The sequence below is a fragment of the Nematolebias whitei genome, chromosome 16 (assembly GCF_014905685.2).
Source record: "Nematolebias whitei isolate Nwh7 chromosome 16, NemWhi1, whole genome shotgun sequence".
NCBI classification, from domain to species: Eukaryota; Metazoa; Chordata; class Actinopteri; order Cyprinodontiformes; family Rivulidae; genus Nematolebias; species Nematolebias whitei.
Genome location: NC_056513.1, coordinates 30,931,497 through 30,938,585, shown reverse-complemented (window position 1 = coordinate 30,938,585; position 7,089 = coordinate 30,931,497). Strand labels below are relative to the sequence as shown.

Here is a 7,089-nt window from a genome sequence, read left to right as displayed (position 1 = left end):
AACAAATCCAAACCATTTTTTGACATGGGGTTCAGTGAAAAGGTTATAAACAGTTAATATCTTACCTGCTGTAGATAATTTATTTTTTGGATGATATTTGAAGCTGTTTAAAGAATTATTTACAGAATCACATCAAAATATCTGAACGATCTTGGCATGGACAAATATTGCCCCTTTTCCACCACTATTACTCAGCCCCAACTCTGCTCAGCTTGCCACGGAACGATCCCTATTCCACCAGTACTTTTTAGCTGATTCGGGACTTTTTTTGGTCCCTGCTTTTCTGGTGGGACCGTTTGAGCTGAGTTGGCACCTAAAGGTGACGTCAGAACACTGTCGGTCACTGGTTGGTCAGGGGGAGGAGTCACTGGATCTCAGAAACTTTTCATCGATCCTCCATTTGCAATTTTTCGGAACTTGGAGCAGCGGCTGGATCTATTTTTAAGATTTTAAAAACAATAATGACAACGCCGTGTTTAATGCTGAAGTCAAGGCGTTTTTCCTGTTTGGTGACCGACGAAAAAATTAGAGCGAGCAGAGTCACCGCGGAGGATCATACGAGCTGCCAACCGGTTGAATCACGTGAGGCCGGACCCCAAGCCCCGGCCTCGCCTGCTCACAAAAGCCGTTTTCCGAGACCTGGCAGGCGGGAGGACCGGGACGGAGGGTGGAAACTTTTTTTTTTTTAACATTTTATGTATAAAAAATAGTTGTTTTTTTTTATCAGTGAAGAAAAAATAAATAAATAAACGGTGCCAGCTTTACAATGAAATCCTGTTTTCATTTTGACTTTATTAAATAATCTGTTCATTAAAATTAACTCAGCTGAAAAATCATAAAAAAGACAAAATTAATGGATCTCTCAAAAATATTTCCCTCCAACATGTTTAAAGAAGAGATACAGCCTTTGGTTCAAATTTATTCTAACCCACGGATGTACAAATCATAAAACAAGAATTACACTTTAAATCAAGGCTAAAATAAAATGATCTGTATACAAGAAACAAAACCACGTGTCTAAATTGAACAACAAAAGTAGACACAATGAGTGCCAATACATCAAATGATGAAGAAAAATATAGAATTTTAAATATAGATGTTTTTGTAGGATCTGGGTCATCAGATTTAATTCAATTAAGATTATTTATATAGCACCAAGTCACAACAGAAGTCGTCTCGGGGCATCGAACAGAAATATTCATATATAAAATAAGTTAACAGAAAAATTAATATTGTGAAATGTTTGTAGACTGTAGGAAGCGTATGATGGGAAAATGTTGTGGTTTTGACTTTTTACGTCGTGGTATACCTTCAACGTAGTAATCGGCACATTCATTCATCCAACCTTTATTTATACAGGTTAGTCTCATTGAGCCTTGGGGACTCATTTACAAGAGAGACCTGATTTTAACAAAGAGTGATGACAACAGTAGACAATCATAATGTCATCACTTTGTCATCACTGTATGTTTCCATATAATGGTGAAATTAGTCTCTGCATTTAAGTCATCCACTGTTGGGTAGTGCAGTGGGCAGCTATTGAAGGTGCCCGGGGGGCATTTTGGGGATAGGGTGTGCTGCCTAGAGACACCACAAGGTATGCAGTGACTGGGGATCGAACCTGGGACTTCCGGGTCCCGAGCCGGCTGCCCTGCCTCTACACCATCTCGGCCCCTATAAATTGAGAAGAATAAATGAAAGAAAATTGTATTTAAAAAAACGAAACAAAAACAGCTAGATTGTAAAGTGACGTGAAAAAACAGGAACATGTCTGCATTGGTTTTTGCCAGGAACTTAGCAGATGTTTGAAACCACTTAGAGAGGTCAAGGTCGAGAGCTTCAGATCTTTTTGCAAGATATTCCAGGAAACAAGAGCGAAGTAGGAGAAGGCCCTTTTACCTAGTTCAGTCCTCACTGAGGGAACACTGCAGGTAACAATGTCCTGAGAGAGCACGCTGTAGCCGCACTCACACAGTGACATGTAGGAGGAGATGTATGAAGGCAGCAGACCAAGAAGTAATTTAAAGATGAAAATGTACCAGTGAGAGAGTCTGCGTGAAGTTAATGATGTCCAGTTAACCAGTGAATACAGGGTGCGGTGGTGGGTACAGTAGTTACAGCCAGTTATGAATTTTAGTGCACCATGATAGACAGCGTCCAACATATGCAGGGTGATTCAAGCACTAAAACTAATTAGCCAGGCTGAGACAAGGCTGATAATGAACCTTTAACTGCCTTTCTACTATTTCCATTTGGTAAAATGTGGATTAGGTAAAAACATGAAAATTAAATAAACAAGAAACATCAACTAAAATGTTTGCGCAGTGCAAAACTAAGCACTTTCTTTACTTCCAATGTAGCTTTTAAAGTAATATATCTAAGTTTAAATTATTGTTTGATTCCTGCAGGTAAGACCTGTGAATGTCACCTTTTGTGAGATGATGTGATCAGTTCTCTGTAGTTCCCTAAACAGATGCCAAATTTCTGTTTGACAAAGCTGCAGAGCAATGATGCTACAGGACACCAGAATGTGAGAAGCTCCTCTGTCCTGTTTCCTCACTCACTGTTGGAATAAAAAGCATCAAATTCCAAGAGAATGGCTCAAAAAACAGTGGCTGCACCTAAGCATTAAAAAAGACATTAGAACTGCATTACCCCCCCCCCCCCCCCAAAAAAAAAAAAAATTAATTAATTAATTAAAAAAACACAAATTTAGCCTGCCAAGTTTAGACTAAAACATGTTGGTAGAGAATCTTTCATTTTAAATTTTGTAAAAGTAAATATCTTTAGCCTAACAGATTGTTTTGTGCATGCCTCAGCCTGTAAATCATCCAAACGCTTGTTCAGAAAGACCTAAATTGGTGCAATAAAAAAGGTTTTTACTACCTGCAGCACAGAATGAGAAGAACAAATCTCCAAGGAGCTAGACAGAGTTATCAGTTGTGAGAAGTTTGGGGAGTGGTGGCGCAGAGGTTAGAGAGGTGGGCTTGTGATCCGAAGATCGCCGGTTCACGCCCCGGCCCCGACAACATCAAAAATTGTGGGTGGGGTAGGTGAAACACCCACACTTGCCCCCACCCTCATTCGCCCCACTCTGGGCCCATGAGCCATATGGCAAGCCCTTTTAACATAAAATAGGATTCACCACGCTTACATTCCAGATATCTGAAACTGAGTTTTGACTAGACATATTGGTTATTTAAGATATCTTGAATTGCATTTTGACTAGTCAAAATACTCATTTAAGATATCTCTAATTACATTCTGACTAGTCATAATGACGTCAGATTTACCATTGAGTTGTATGGAGGCTTCAATTCAAGATATCTTGAACTGAATTTTGACTAGTCAAAAATACAGTTCTAGATATCTCTAAGTTAATTTTGACTAGTCATTATTTGCTTTCAAGATATCTCACTTTTAGTTCTGACTAGTCATAATTACAATTAAAGATATCTTAAATTACGTCATTATTCAAGATATCTTAAATGTATTTGTAGATATCACAAATGAAGTTTTGACTAGTGCAAATTAAATTGTAGATATCTTGAAAGCAAATAATGACTAGGCAAAACTAACTTAAAGATATCTAGAACTGTACTTATGACTAGTCAAAATTCCTTTTAAGATATCTCAAAATGAATTCAAGATATCTTGAATATTTTATCATGTACACGGCTTTTCTATTTAAGATATCTTGAATTCACATTTTGACTAGTCAGAATGACATTCAAGATATCTTGAATTGTTATTCTGACTAGTCAAAACGTCACAGATTTACGTAGCATTTTGGCGGAAAAATCATAAAGCATTGTAGCCTTTTTATTTTATAATCTGCAAAATCAGGTCAGTCCAACACAACGCTCGTATTTTTAACATGATTTTTAACGCGGCAGCTCGGATTATTTATTGTATCTGCAACAAGAATACTCTTTTGCGACGTCTTTTTCACGACAACCGGAAACCGACACTTCCTGCTTTGCGAGTCTTTTGCACTGAGGAGAAATGTCTCTCTTTTCAACATCTTTGCTTAATTTGCCAATCTTTTCTTTCGCTGCTGAGGAGGAAATCGCAGCGGCGAATTCTCGAACTAATAAACTTGAAAGGATAAAAGTTCTTCCATGAAGAAAATCTCCACAGCTGTCAAGGTAAGAAAAGACGTAGCTTAGCAAGCTAACCGTTAGCTACAACATATGAAGCGCATAAACATCGTGATAAAGAAGCCTAATTTAGTGTGCTACATTATTTGGAGTGTTTGAGACAGACATGATATAAAATCTTTAATTATATTTTTATGAGGTTCCATTAGTGCCAAACATATGTTTATGTGTATGTAGCGTGCTGTGTATATGTAAGGTGATGTGTTAAGTGAATCCATCTATTATACAATCTATTACTTGTTTAAAGCTAAATATGTTATAACAAGTATTAATTATATATATGTGTGTGTGTGCTAAAATCAGATCTATTTTAGATCTCACTGGGTGTTGAAAAAAGAAATGTTGTCTTATTTCTGCAGAAGTGCAGCTGGTGAAGGTTTTTGTAACCATGTAGTTGCACTTTTTTTTTACCAGACTGCCCACTACTCCCAACTCCAGCTGCCAACTGGTCCTCCTGTACTGGCCCGCACAAGAAATTTACAAAGAAGGCACAGACAAAGAACACAGGTAAAAAAATAAAATAAGAGTGGAACACATTCTTTTCTGTTATATTATTTAGTATATGATGGTTATGATTCTCATCACAATAACTGAAATAACTTTCCCACCTGTATATTATTAGTGCCATGTGAAATTTGTCATAGTCTCAATATTACTTGTGTCAAATATATTTTTCTCTCCTAACTTGTTTAGAATTGTTTGTTTTTGTAGGTAATGAATAATGCAGGTTCAACCTCTATGACTTAGTAATATTTGCAAGTTAAGTAAAAATCTTAACTCTCAGATCTGTCTCATTGTGTCCTACCAAATTGCTCATTTGTCTCTTTACATTTATTTATTTTTTATTTTGACGTATTTTTATGTTTATTTCTTGTAAAGGAATCCATCCTGAACCTGCCAGCGAGGTGGTGGTGGTGTGAAAGCCCAAAACTGTGGTGAAAAGATGTTTGCACTCCACGCTTTACAGAGCTTTCACAGGTATAACCTTTGGGTTCATGTTTTTATGTCCATGTTTCCTTTGTCAAAACTTATTGTGATTCTGTCACTCGTGTGTTTGTAGGACCACTTCCAGATCCTGACATCCTGGCATCGGGAGAAAAACAGCACCAGCTGGCGTCTCAACCACTTATCACACTTATCCTAGAGATGGTCTCTCAGCTTTGGAGCTGGTACCATCCAGACTTGGGCCTGTGCCACAGGGCTCACTGAGGTCTCACCAGTGTCCACCTGAGAAGTCCTGCGCAGCATCATTCTGCACCACATGGCTCCAGACCTCCCTGCTCTTCCTTCGATGCTGCATAGTCTTCCCAACATGTGTTTTGTGTCCACACTTGATCAACTTATGCACCTTCAGTCTTTGCAAGTGTCACATGAAGTACAGGCCAGAACCAGGGAGCAGTCCAGATGTCCCGCGTGGGTACAGCTTCGACAATCAAGGCTTACTGCGAGCTGTTTCCACTTTCCGTGTTGCTTACAGAGGAAGTGCGGAGGAGGAGTCTGCTGATAGCACTGGCAGCTCAGATGATCAGGGGGTACACTAAACAATAACTGTTGAACGGGTATGGTGTGATGAATGGATTGATGATCGATTGATTGATCAGATGAAGTCTAAACTGGACATGTTTTACTTCAACACCTTCATCCATGTGTTTATATCAATGCAGCAAGAAACATAAAATGTATAAATCACCCTTTTGTTCCTTCATATTTTTAATCAGTCTCAATCTGTGTGAATCACTGTAAATACTATATCCTGATGCTGCTCAATGATCCAGGTAGGAAAATCTAAAAAAGTTAAGTCTGGTCCTCTGGACATTCAAAAAGCAAAACAACAAAACAAACACACAAAATGTAGAAACGTTTCGTCTCTCATCCAAGAGACTTCCTCAGTCTGAGGTGCTGTTTTCAGCTCAGTCTCTTAAATAGCACCTTCTCAGAGTGGATCAACCAGTTTGCTGCTGACAACCATGTGTAAATGTGTGAACCATTTATTACTTCATTTTATGCTTATGTTTAATAAATGTTTTAATGTTAAATGGTTATTGTTGCACCGGGGTCTGAGAGAAATGTAATTTCAATCCTGTGTATGTCCTGTACATGTTGCAGTTTTTGACAATAAAAGTGACTTTGACTTTGAGCAGCACCTCAGACTGAAGAAGCCTTTCGAATGAAAGACGAAACGTTTCTACCTTCTTCTTTTTTTTTGTTTGTTTTGTTTTTTTGAATGTCCAGACTTAACTTTTTAGATGTAAATACTGTAAATAGTTATTCATGAAAAATACATAAATGTGCCAATTTATTTAATTTGAAATTACATAATTTGATAAAATATCTATAATCCACTATCAATTTATAGTGTACAGTTATAAAATGTTAACTTAAAAAGTTACATGTTTTTTGTTTTTACTAGATATTGTAAATTGCACTTGTTTTCCTTGTAATTCAACTGAATCAATCCACAAATAACAAAACAGTACAGTATGCTGCTCAAGTGTGTTTTAATTGAAGAATGTTTAAAATAATTCAAAACATTAACTATCTACTGGTAATTACGTAACACTAGAACAATTTACATGTGACAAGCTTGGGTATGGATGTTATTTTTATTTTATAAACTTACTGCAACACCACCATAGGACTTTCACCCAAGGACATCATTTATACACAGAAAAGACACTTGGGTTTGTTTACCAGTAAGCACTGTGAAACAGAACCTACACAAGACTCAACTGTCACCTTCAACCTGGAATATAAATATGAAATTAACAAAAATAAATATGAATAATACTTAAGAATTGCAAAACAAACAAACATGGGCCTCACATTCACATACAAAAATCCAAAAGCCAGTCAGTCTTCTCTCAGGTAAGACACTGACTAATTATGGTGACTCAAGCAGGCTGTGAGAGTGTAGTAAAGCATGGTAGGA

At 37.3% G+C, this 7,089-nt stretch overlaps 1 long non-coding RNA gene across 1 annotated transcript; it reads left to right on the top strand.

The window, feature by feature from the left end:
• The first annotated feature begins 3,965 nt into the window (after nucleotides 1–3,965).
• Nucleotides 3,966–5,832, top strand: LOC119423164. The gene is made up of 4 exons (XR_005187441.1): nucleotides 3,966–4,148; nucleotides 4,575–4,667; nucleotides 5,040–5,138; nucleotides 5,221–5,832. It is a non-coding gene; the product is annotated as an uncharacterized LOC119423164 (long non-coding RNA).
• The last annotated feature ends 1,257 nt before the right edge of the window (nucleotides 5,833–7,089 follow it).